The following is a 13923-nucleotide window of genomic DNA, read 5'->3' on the forward strand; positions in this document are numbered from 1 at the left end:
TTATAAAAAATAAATGTTAGTTAGTCATTTATTACGTTTCTTATTATTATGTTATTTATGTCAAATTATAAAACAGTCTCTGGTTATTAATTTTTTTTTAATTAACTATTAATAGGTAAATTTTAAAATTGGAAACATATCTTAATAAAAATAGAAACGAATGATTCGACAAAAAATCTGTTGTCACGTATTACAAAAGATAAATGTTAAATAATTAATTCTTTATCTTATACTTAAATACACAAAACATATTATTATACAATGATAGCAGAAACGAACGCGAGAATAACAATATTTATTTTAAAAATATGATCGAGTCACGCAAGCCGCAACTGCTGAGAATTGAATTATTTAAAAAAAAAAAAACGGATAATAATAATTCAAATAGCTCAGGTGGTGCGATTGTCGTACGATGCTGATCCGCCGTGTCTGGACCGGTATTTCAGTTAGAGACACAGTGTTCTCGGTTAGTTGTATATCTGTACACCTTTTGGGGTCACAACAGACCACAGTGTTCAGGGGCGGTAACTGGTTTTCGTAGATATCCTACTTAAAACCAGAACGAGTTACTTTCATATTTCTCATGGCGCGATTTGCTAATTTATGTAATTGTATCACATGAGTAATATAAGAGTTTTAAAAGGTAATTTTTTTAAATCACTTAATCTATTAATTACAAGTAGCCTGAGCAATAAAAGGCATGCTTAACATTCTACAATTTACAAACGACTAAAAGGATTTTTATCAAGTTAAGTTAAAATGGATAAAAAAATGCGATAAGGTCTTGGGCTCTTTGTTATATTTTGCACATTTCGTATGTCGAAAAGAATGCCATACATTTAGGGTCCTTTTGACGATAGGGGCCAGCATAGATGTGAAGGCACAATACGTATTCGGAATCGTATCTAGTAGGGACGCAATTGAGCGGTGCAGTCAGACGACCCGAAGCGAGTAACATGCGTTTAGTTAGACTTTAGCCGCCAGTCCGCACCGAACTACCGACTAGCTAACACGCCACCACGTGCAGGAGCCGCACCGACGTGGCGTGATGTCCACAGAATAAAAAAAGCCGGCCGTGCACCTATTGAAAAGTGACAGTGCGTCAGTGAGAAGATTTTGTGTCGGGATTTTTAAATAGGACTTCGTAACTTTTTTCCGCTATTACGAAAACGAAATCAACGTATACATTTTTTTTTTCAGTTTGCACAACATTATTTCGGTAAGTTTTTAGTATAATTTTTAATTAATTTTATTATAAAATACTTTAAATATTATTATCGTTATACTGAATATCGTTTCATGTGTTTTTAATTTATAATAATTTTAAATAATTCCACAAAAATTAAAACAGTCAAAAGCTAAGTACGGATTCGACTTCGAAACGAGTTTTCAAGGTTTTCCAATATGATGTTCAGTTAGCAATAAATTTAAATTAGCTATTATTAATTAATATTGATGTACCCATAGTTTTTGTACTTGTGACGTCAATATTTGTGTGGATAAGAAATATTTAAAATGAAGTGAAGATTTTAATCACGCATAAAACTACCCACACGAATATTTAGCAATCATTCAATTAAAATTCGCATTACAAACTTATGGTATTTAATCAATTCTCACACTTTTTTATGAAACAATTAAACATTCTCAATTAAATAAAGGTATTACTTTTGAATGAACAGTAAAAAGGTCTTTTAAATTAATGAAAATAAGTATTCGAACTATTTCTTACTATTTTTGTCAAAGTACTAATTCTCGCAAGTCACATTTGACATTGAGGTTCGTTTTTAGATTCGGTACAAGAGTTTTTTTTTACAGACCGAATACGTGATAATAAACGGAAACATGCATAAACGTTAAATGTTAACGTACAATTTTTAGTATTAATTATATGATAAGGGTATTTAATATGTACTTACTACTTTATGCTCTATATTACACAGAAAAAAATGCTAATTTTCGTTTAAGGAAAATAGGATATTTGAAACGAAACGCTAATTAATATAAACTAATCAAAAGCTAATAATATGTGTGTCGTAACAGGATATTTTTTGTCGAAATCGAAAATTAATTGTCAAGTTAAAAAAAAATAGGTGCTGCGTAATCCTATTTTGCTGACGTTGCAATTACTAGAGTATTTATGCGTATTTTAAAATTATAATAATATTATTCAGTTGTTTGGATAATGACGTTGAGAGTTGACAATAAAAAACGAATTATCTATTTATAATTGTTTTGCATACAATCACAGGAATGAATATTATAAAAAACGATATTACCATGAGGTCTATGCCCTTGTGATACGCTTATTTTACTTATTTTCTTGTTTCAAGGCTAGACTTGCAAGGCATTGGCCGGTATTACTGAGACGGCTTGGAGTCTGCAAGCTGCAACGCTATTACCGTAATAGTCAAGCGATTAGTGAATGTTTTCGATTAATGCGTCGATCGCCAGTACGATGCCGTTTAAACCGACTTTTTAACAGCGTTACTTTTTTTTTAAATATTTCAATGACAAAAACATTTTGTGAAAGAGTTTACCTTCGCTCGAATCATCACTAATTTGAAATTAAAAAAAAAACTCATCGTCTTTAATAATTATGATTTATTTATGATTACTTTATGTTAATCATAACGAACTTATTTATTTAGCTTAATATAGCTATTAATTAATTAATTCCTAACGGAAGCTTAAATAGATATACCGGGCTGTTTCTTGCAAATTTATTTTAATAAACTACCAAGCGGTAGTTTTTAATAGGTTTTTAGGCAAAAAAATATTTAAAAAAAAAATACCATCATTCTTAATAGAGTATAATTATAAGTCGTTTTTTATACTATAACTAATTATACACATTAAACTTTCGCGATGTTTGCTACTATACGTTATACATATTATACATTTTATTTATATTATAGTAATACTGAGTGTTTCTGGTTGGGACTTGGGAAACGTTTATATTATTTATTAGTATTCGCCAGAGAAGGAAATCATCGCGTGGAAACTGTTAAGTGTTTTCTGTTTTCACGACGCATTAGAGCACCACGGTTGAAGCTAAACCACAAAAACAGAAGAGGCATAAGCCCAGCAATAAGACCTTTACAGAGTATATTTTTACCTAATTATATTTTCTTTTAAAAAATATGTAATAGGTTTTTATAAAATTATATAATGTTCGATATGTGGTCGTGAGTTTGGATCACGCCACACTTGACATGTGATCTCTGCATATTCTTCGTCACTTCGTTTTGTGTAATTTGCCACAGTCGTGACTGTCGCATTTATCGTGTGATTTTAGTAAAATATGAATTTATTCTTACAGAGTTTCTGCTATATATTTATTGGTAATTCTCTATGATAATATTAAGCTATGTCAGCCTTATTTCTTTTTCTACAAGAGCGACTAATGAGCTATTAGTCACAGTTCCAAAATGTCATTATACTACCAAAAAAAATGTTGCTACTTATGACCTTTAAGTTTATTCACATCCAAGAACAAAGCAGTTTGTTTTTAATTACAGTACAATTTATTTACTCTTGTTATCTTGGAGTTAACGCATTTGTTTTTTTTTTTTATTTATTTATTACATATATAAGTACATCATAATGTCGATGAAATACATCTCATTATATTTACTTGCTTATTAGTTCGAAAGTATTGCTCAGAAGCTATCAGCCGTAATAAAAATATACACATTAACGCACAAATATTAAATTATTAGTCATTTTATTGCAATTGTACATCGTTGTGATAAATTATATGTTTCAAAGCAAATTAAAAATCGTAAACAACGGATAAAAGAGTATTGCCATGTCGATGATAATTTTTACAACTTCCTAATCATCACTTTCATAGATATAATTCAGATATAACATCAAATGTTTGGCAAAATTTAAATCTAAGTTAGACTTGGTAGTCAGGCTTTGTGCGGGGCGTATGTACCAACCTTCATTACGAAGGGTTAGTGAGCCACGAACAAAAGATATAACATCTAACTTCCCAAGGTTTGTGGCACATTGGCGATGTAAGCTATGGTTAATATTTCTTCAGATGACAAGACCACCTGTCTATCTTCTATACATATAATAAAATTAGAGTGTTTGTTTGTAATATTAAAATAACCGCTTTTTTAATAAATGCATATGTATACACGGTACAGATACCAAAATAACATTTTTTTACAATTTTTGTCTGTCTGTCTGTTTGTTCGGGCTAATCTCTGGAACGGCTGGACCGATTTAGACAGGACTTTCAGTGGCAGATAGCTGATGTAATAAGGAGTAACTTTTATTTTAGAATTTATAAATAAAGTTATTGTTTTAAATTTTTTTTCATGTGTTAATTTCAAACGCGCGCGAAGTCGCGGTTGCAGCTATATATACCTAAATAAAACACGATAAATGTATAAAAATCGAATGACTCGGTGTTGTGAGATTGAAACCTCGATCCTTTTGGCATTGACCCTGTACACGTCTTGTTGACTAGTATTTCTTATTAACTTTAGACAATTATTTCAAAAGCACGTCAAAGTCAAGTCGGTCTTGTACGAGGGGTTCCGTACCATTTCTTTTTGATATAAGAGCGACGACCAATATTGATTTTGTTTTAAATCATGGCTAAGTAATTTAAGACATAAGGAAACCTCACTTGTATTTTTGATTGTATTTACTCCTGAGATTGGCACTGACCTCCGTTTTCTAATTATCACATTCTTGACGTCATATACCATATACGACTCATGACGATGTCTTTCTTGAAGTCTGATACTCCGTTATCCTTTAAAAAATTCTAGGTAAAATGAAATACCTAACATTTGTATAATAATAAGCTTTATGTACAAAGATCTTAGTCATTTTTTCTTCTTTTTTTTGTGCATCGCTTCGCTAGGCGGTCTTTGTACCATTTATCTACTGATGATTAAATATAATTAGCGATAAAAATGTCGAATAAAATCTAAATGGCAAATTAGATAACATAGGCGGAGCAAAAACTTTAATAGGTATCTTGGAGTATTAAAAATACATATATCAGAAATATTTCTATTAAATGAATTACAAATCTATTTATATGACATGATTTAAATATTCGTCGTTTATGGTGTAACGGTATTGAAGATCTGTGGATGAATATTTTTATCAAGTACTTTTGAGGTTGCAAAAATATAACGAATAATAATTTTCATCTCGCGAGAACGAAGCGACTGTTTTATCTAAATAGTGATCTTAATGTCGTGTTAATACTGGGAATAAGTACGTATATTGCAACTAACAACGGCTTCATTTTTTAAGAAAAAATAGGGAATATCGCTTCATTTGTTTTTGAATATTACTAACATTTACAGATACTAAATATTAATTTAATAAAACCTTATTTAATGAATAATTAAGCTGGTCTTAGTTACCATTTATAATTTAATATAAAGATCGTTACGGATATAAAAATCTCATAATTTTAAATATAATCCCTGTAACGAGCTAAGTCTAGAATCGAATAAAACGTGCAATATTACACAGATGTGGTTCCAGTACACACAAGTTGATAACGGATACATACAGAAACTGGCGCGTGAGAGTTAGATAGTACTATTTAAACAATACATTAACAATAGTAAATTTACGCTCAGTAAACATTCAATGCATTTGCTTACATACGTTTCATAATAATAAATATATTACATGAACGTCAGGCGTTATTTAATCGGAACGTATATTGGATCCGGGCGTTCCAAGGATTTTACTAAAATATTAATTTTCAAGTGTATATTTTATTGTACTGTATTTCTTTAGAGATTTCTTTTTATCAATTTCAATGGCATGTCAACTGCGCTTGTCAAATACAGATGCACTGTCATAATCAGGTGAGACGGTGGTATAATTTGTTAGATCAGAGAAAATCAGGTCTAGGACGGAGGGCTATACGTGATTTCTGAGGCGGGAGTATAATTTCCTGTCTCCAGGGGGCTTCTGAAAATCATTTCTTTACAAACAATTTACCGCCTCCGCTGTCTCAAAATTTTAATCCAGGACCTCAGAAACGGTAGTCTTGAGCTGTTTATATAAGATTTTTTTAATTAATATAATACAAACTTTAATTAAAAACAAACATTATTATATACATATGATAATGTCATTTTTTATAAATATTTTAATAAATTGAAAAATTAAAGTCTTTGAAGAAATCGTTCCAATAGTTCTAATATGTAATAATTTATATATAATACATTAGTATTAACGTTTAATTATTCTAATTAGTTACACACATTTATATAAGGATTGGTTTTAAAAATAAAATAAAGAATATTTAAAATACAAATGATCTGTAATAAATATCAATCGTTAGAACAGGATGACCAATCTAGGAAAACATATACTTAATTCCGATTAATGTAAAATAATATTAATTCTTATCCAAAAACACGTTAACGAGCATCGGATTGTTTTTCTTGACACTGTATATATCGTGGAACACTTTAAAATGTCAACGATAAAAATATTATGCAAATCTAGGAATAGAATATTCCTTGGGTGATATTAAATTAAATTTATAATACAATAAAGAGCAGATGTTTTTTCGTGACTTAAAAACGGCAACGTTACATAATATTTATACTGTTTATATTACAATATATTTACATTGAAATTTGCATTTATTATGTAATACATAATAATACAAGGAAGCTGTTATAGATGATTAAACATTACATATATTTCTGAACGACAGCTTTTTTTGCTTCAGAACGAAACTAAATGTCAAAAGCCTGCCTTTTGAATAACTTTAGTCTCACGTCTCAGAATTGAAAAGAGTATGAAACGACGCTGAAAATTGCAGAGATTTTAAACACGCTCTTTTATCATTCGAAGTGAAAGTCAGTTAATAATTAGCACGTTGAACTGTATCAAGTTTTGCGCGTGCAAAAAAAGTGTGCTATTGGGCCTTTCCCGATGAATATCGTTGTGTATGCAATTTACAAAAGCATTTTATACTGACGTTTTAAAATGATCTTATCTTAATATGCTTGAAGAAATATAACGACTAGTTTGATCTCTTTTTTTTATAAGTGCATCGAGTGTACATATCATTATTATAGATGTTCAATTTGAATATCGATCCCAATAAATCATTTTTGATTCAACGGTGAAATGCTGCCAGCATCTCGCTACCATTTGCGGTCATGATTTGTACGGTAGTAATTTTTCTTTTAACTTTTAGTCATTTCATAATTTATATATGTATATTTGTAATAACGTATTTATTAAAATAGTACTTGTAACATTTCAATTTTTTTTTTTGTTTTCATCTAGCTAATTTGACGAATTTCAAAAGGCATTTGACAAGATATGTATTTGATTTAATGCTCCGTGAAAAGAACTGTCATAATATTTATTTCACACTTTACGTAATATCGACGTTGCAATGAGTGCATATGTATGTAATCACGCAACCAATATACTGTCTTATAACAAGGAAGTTTTAGGTTACAATCATATCAACCTCGGGTCATTGCGGTTCTAACTTTCAGCTGCTTTCTCTTAACGTATTCTCTTATCTGATGCGAACATCCACGCTAATTAGCTAAATCACTAGAGCTCAGATGTTGTCAACTTTTTGCATACGGGCTTGCAAATGTTCTCACGTTTAAATTGTAATTTAAAATACAATTAATTTTATGAATTGACGACTCGATTTCTTAAATGACGTTCCTTAACCTATTATATAATAATATTAATGAACGCAATCGATTAAAATATCATAACACTTAAATGACTACTCGAGGTGGCCATTCGGTTTGTCTGATGCAGAACATTTACACCTATGAACTGTGCCGTATAACTACAGAGTATATAGGTCGTAGATTGAGGTTTTATTATAATGCCATAAATTATCTTTATTAACCTTAAAAATAATTAACAAAACAACAAAAGAAATCTTCTTTTCTTTTCTTTTAAAAAGCTAAAAGGTTCATAAATATTTTATGCAAGGAAATCCATAATAAGACACTTTATAAACAACTAAGGAATTAACTATAAACGTATACGTATACATATTACCTGAGGTGTATAATCAGGTCAGTTGACTAGGTGTGTAGCAAATAGGTCAGAGGCCATTATGAGCTGATTGAGCAGCGCCAGAAGCCATTGTAATTGTCTATTGTGTCACAGTAACAATAAACAATATTACCATACGACTATGCTAAATGAGACCAAATGCACCGCGTGTCCGTCGCATAGAACAAATACATCCCATTGTTTGGTAATAGATTGAGAGAGGTGTGTTTAAATATTCAGGTCTTTTCTTTCGTTTTTCGGTTCCGGACCACACATTAATTCTCTGTCTTATTGTATGCCTGTCAACGATTATAAAAATCGTCGTAGTAGCCAAACTAACGTATAGCTACTAAACAATGCCTAATATTGTTTAGTTTAAATTCGTGTTGTTTTAAAATAAATACCATCATTTTTACATAACAAGAATTCTTAAAGCAATGAAAATAAATTCTACGCTTGACTTTACACATATTCAAGATTGAAGGCAACACATAAATTGGCGATTTAAGAATCTAAGAATGGAAAGTATCTCGTGACTCTTTGTCATCTGACTCCAAATTCAAATTCAAAGTGAATACACACATTTATATTATTTTACAATTAATTTATGCATTATAGTCTTAATTAATTATAATTGTGAATAATTGTAAAAGATTAAATATTAAAACAGTTATGTACACGATTCTAACACGCTGTAGTTACCTATATCTTCGTTGATTATTGAATAACTGACTAAAGTCCTTATAATTGTGCATTCGACTCATAACTTCTCGACCTATTGTTAAACAATAGCCCCTTATACGTGCTATAATATTACTGAGAATTTCGTCATCATATATGTATATTTAAATAATCTTTTCGTCAAAATCAAAACTTACTTAACTTTCTAATAGGCGCTTATAAATATTTTTTTACTACAGTGAAGTCTAAGGGTGATTATAATTTCAGCAGTCTACGTTGGAATGACTGTTTTGATATGATATATCTGCATATATTCTAAAGTTACCATCATGATTTGAAAAGTGACGATACCTGTCAGAAGCGTCCGGGAGTATTCTTTGTGACGTCACCACAAATTCAATATGGCGCTCTATAGGCATAAAAAAACTACATAAAAATGTGCCCTGTTAAGTAAACAAATGAAAGTGCTAATTCTAAATTTAAAATAATTGTATTATACATTACTAGCGATTAATAATTTATAAGGTACACCGAATTAGGTCGATAGCCAATTATTATAGTAATAGTTACGTTATAACTATGTAGGTACTAAAAAAATATCGCCGCCACAAATACTCCACAGATAACTTATCGGGATTGAATGATTACGATAACTTTAACAATATAGTTTAATGAAATACAGAGTATAAATAATGAAAACTGTCTGTAGGTTTTATTACTATTTTATTTAAATTGTAAGATAGATTTTATATGTAATTTTTTTTTTAATTACTTAGTTTAGTTATGAGATTGAGTTAAAAAAAAATCTGGAATATATTATGTCTTTAATAAACGTATTCTGATTTTAGTTCTTTACTAGTTTATAAACCGGCAGCAACTAAAAACCCATAATTTATATGTTTATATCTTAATATCAAATTTCATTACGATCAGTACAGAGTCGTGATGAGTAACAATCGTGTTTGACAGACAGACGTACTTTCAGATTAATAATATGCACCTACAATCACTATTACAAATGAATAATGGTATATTTCATTAAATTGTAGCCTAAAAAATATCACGTATCATTAAATCTGTCTCGGTTGCTCTTATTGAAATTAATCGGAAATGAAATGATTTTAAAATTATAAAAATGTACTTAAGGTTTAATTTATTACATTAATTTATTAAATTACATTAATTATTTTTTTTGTATTTCCGTTGCAAATAGATGTTAACCTTTGAGTATATTTATGTTCTTATAATATTAATATTGAATTGTCATTATTAATAGAATAAATTTCAATCGATGAACATTCTCGAAATAATCTTTTATCCATTTATTTATAATTATATGTAGTTTTCAATACTACTGCCAAACAGCAGTACGTTTTAATATATTGTGATAACTTTTCTACAGGTGGTTTACCGGTCTGCGACATGTCGCTTATAAATAAAAACAAATTATTTATTTGTTATTGACTATATATTGAAGGAACTATTTATATCAATACTTTGCCGTATGGTTTGTTAAACGATCTGAAATATATATTTTTTATACATTGCAATTTTATTACAATATGCAATGCCTCAATCCTCTTTAAACTTTGAATCAAAGGATTACACTACTCTGCAAGAAATCACTCAGTATCTCACACGTGAAATGTTAAACTAAATGGGATACGCTTTTTTGTATGTATGTATGGTATAGTTATTCAAGTTGATGACGTATATCTCTTTCCGATATTTCACGATCGCACGGAATAATTCTATAGTTCGTTGTCGTTCTTGGTGTCGCAACGAGACAAATAATTGTGGTAATACCAATATAATACATTGACATTATACAGAAGGCGTGTCGCGCTAAAGATGCTCTATATATATATATATATATATATATATATATATATATATATATATATATATATATATATTTATTTATTAGAATCTACATTCCGAACTGGTGGTAGCTTCACTTAATATAGTTTTGTAAAATGTCGATTCAAAGGTGCTTGTAAAACCCACTTTGAATAAACTATATTTTGATTTTCATTCCTGTTGTAATAAAAATATGTATATAAAAAAAATGTGCCCAAAATATAAAAATAGTTCAATTAATATATATTATTATTAAATTGAATATTAGATTCAATACACTGCGATAACTGTTATAATATAATAAGTCAATAGTTTCCGCATTATGTATGGTAGAACTAATTATTATGCATTTTTATGTAGATATTCCTTTAATCGGCTTAAAGCAAGGCCTCTAACAGTATTTTCTTTCTCTTAGATAGAATGGATAATTTGGTTCCATTTATAACTTGATTTGGCAAAACAGGATGCTACGTTGGAATGCGGGCAAATTCAATTATTAATTCTGTCATTTTTAACAAGGAACTTGGTAATAGATAGCGAAGGCGTTGTATTTGATGGAGTTTTATTTTTATCTTTATTTATGGTAATGTCTATGGAAGGGTTGCGCCCTTGTCAATGTTTAAAAAGGTTTTAGTATTTATGGCTATCAGTTACACACATATATTTTATTTTATGGTCGCGTAGGACATTGTATGTTATATATATTTGTTGTTAATGTGAGATTTTTGAATGTTAAAATGTATAGAAGATGGTTTCTTTTGTAAAGCATCAATAGCGCAATGGTTTACGAGCCGCCTATCGTAGTAAAAAGTCGCAGGATCGATCCTGACCCCTTGGGCTATTGTGGACCTCACTCCTAACACAAGTGATAAGCTTAAAAGTATGGGTAAATAGGAATATTACTAATTCTTTAATTAATTATTACATAAAAAAAGGGAAAATCCGTTTCCATTAAACCATGACTTTACTAATACTGGCTACATGTAACATAATGCATCACTAAAGTTCATTGAACTTACGTACATCATAGTTATATATAATTATATGACAGAAGTGTATCTTGGTCAAACTACAATGTACAAACTGTAGTAGCGAGTAAAAATGTAAATAAATTGTTGCTCAAAAGGCAGCGTTCATTTATAAGAGTTAATGCAATGAGTTCATTCCGTCTATATCTTACGTTAAACGTTACGTGAAATTGCTTATATGAAATGCAGTTATGAATACTGAGAAAAAATATTTGAAGCATTAAATTACAAAATCAAAATACCTAAAATAACGACGATTTTGATGATGAAATGTTATTTTATTTTGTATTATTATTTGATTAATTATTTTATTCTACCTTCAATTCGAATACTTATTTATATCTATAAAATCTTAGTAAGATATCAGAAAAAAAAATACACGATGTATAGTTCCGTTTTAAATATTAGACAAATAAAAGTACATAAGTACCCGGCAAGTTCGTTAATAATAGTTCCTTAAAGTAGTCATTATGTCATTTTGAAATGGAAACGAAAACAACTCCTTACAAAATAGTTTTCCCTCACCAAAACAAAATAAATAAATAAATATTTTATATAGGCACTAACTTTTATTTCTAGTTTAAACTTAACTTAAGCTAAGTTCGAATGAAACGTTTTTTTATACTGGGAATGTACAAAAAATGTAGCGAATAATTATAGGAACAATCTTAAACTTAATAGTGACGTTTTTTTATATAAATAATTATGATTTTAATTCTTATGTAATAAAATAAGTCATATTTAAAAATACGATATTAAATTTGTCAAAATACAATGAATATAGGTTTAACTAAACTAAACGATGATTAATTAAATGTTATGTAATAGGCATTGTTCGTTATTTTATAACGCTGTTTACATGTAATTATTGTATCAAATGTTGTAATCGAACATGCTAGTTGCGTTTACTATCTGATAACTAAGTCTATTTAAATTTTACATTTAATAAAATGTAAAGCGATGTCCCATTTTAATTAAATGTTTGGAAAAGGTTCTCGACATCATTTTAATTATAGAACGTTTCTGTCAAATTGATTAATGATTAATGAATACGGTCTCGTGGTTAGTAAAAAGGCAATATTTTTTTTTTTTTATTATTTTTTGACTAACCATCCGTTCTGACTTCAATGGAATAAGGGTCTATATATAACTTATACAAAGAACAAACATAAATATAAATATTCTTCTTTTTATTTTTCCTTTTAATTTTTTCCGGCCAGGAACGTTGACATTTTCGGCTTTTCTCTACTGCAATATACATATAAACCTACCTCATGCATTATTGATAAATCCGCATCAGAATCCGTTGCGTAGTTTAAGGGATCTTAAGAAACCCTATTGCCATATACAAAAATAACTAACAAAATTAATAGTAAGCTTATTCAGTATGATAGACCATTATTGTCATTAACAACAATAACAGAATGAATAAGTAGACTGAACTACTAACTGTTATTAGAATAATTTCAAACCTTTAGAGAAACCTTAGCTTAAAACCCTTAAAATTGTATGTTTGTAAGATATACGGTAACAATCAGGTACCGCTATAGCCTTAGGTACCGGTCACAGTATTCAGATTGATATAAAAACATCATATTACAAATAAATTGTCGTTCAATAAAATAATGTTTATACCATCTCAAAGTAATAGTCAGCCGCCCACACGTTTCGATTTCCCATCGCCAGGAAGTTCAAGAACAATAAATCGATCAGATTGTAAAACATCCAGTAATGGATTTTGCGACGTTGATATTTTACACGTAAATTTACTGTCCTTATTTATTACTTATATATTATATAGCCCGCACTTCCTTGTATTAGAAAACGATAAGGCAAAATTCAACGCCTTTTATAGTCCGAATGCACTTCAACCGGATATTACTAGATAATGTTATCGTATTTTATTACTGTAGAATCGTTATTTGACTGCCGTGTGGTTCAGTAAAATGGCTATGCAGTGTTAATTCGTAGGTATCGTAGAGGAAACTATAGGTTTTTTAAGGGCAGTAAGCGCCGGAATCTCTAGTATGGTGGTTGCACATCAAGTCACTAAAGAGGCATTTAGTTAATTATATAGAAATACAGATAACATATTGCGTCGTCCAAAACACATTATATGAGCGAAAAGTAATTTCTCACTGTTAGGCAAATGTTCTCTTCTCTTCTAGGAGAAAACTTTTGTTGGTGGTAGGGCTTTGTGCAAGCCCGTCTGGGTAGGTACCACCTACTCATCAGATATTCTACTTCCAAACAGCAGTACTCAGTATTGTTGTGTTCCGGTTTGAAGGGTGAGTGAGCCAGTGTAACT

The 13923-nt window shown here is 29.6% G+C and overlaps 1 protein-coding gene across 1 annotated transcript in view; it reads left to right on the plus strand.

The window, feature by feature from the left end:
* The first annotated feature begins 941 nt into the window (after positions 1–941).
* Positions 942–13923, plus strand: part of LOC113401098 (protein windpipe) — a 46294-nt gene continuing 33312 nt past the window's right edge. Inside the window, exon 1 of the mRNA XM_026640834.2 lies at positions 942–1219. The gene's annotated coding sequence lies outside the window, so the exon portion shown is untranslated. The remainder of the gene's footprint in view (positions 1220–13923) is intronic.

Source organism: Vanessa tameamea, chromosome 2 (genome assembly GCF_037043105.1).
Source record: "Vanessa tameamea isolate UH-Manoa-2023 chromosome 2, ilVanTame1 primary haplotype, whole genome shotgun sequence".
NCBI classification, from domain to species: domain Eukaryota; kingdom Metazoa; phylum Arthropoda; class Insecta; order Lepidoptera; family Nymphalidae; genus Vanessa; species Vanessa tameamea.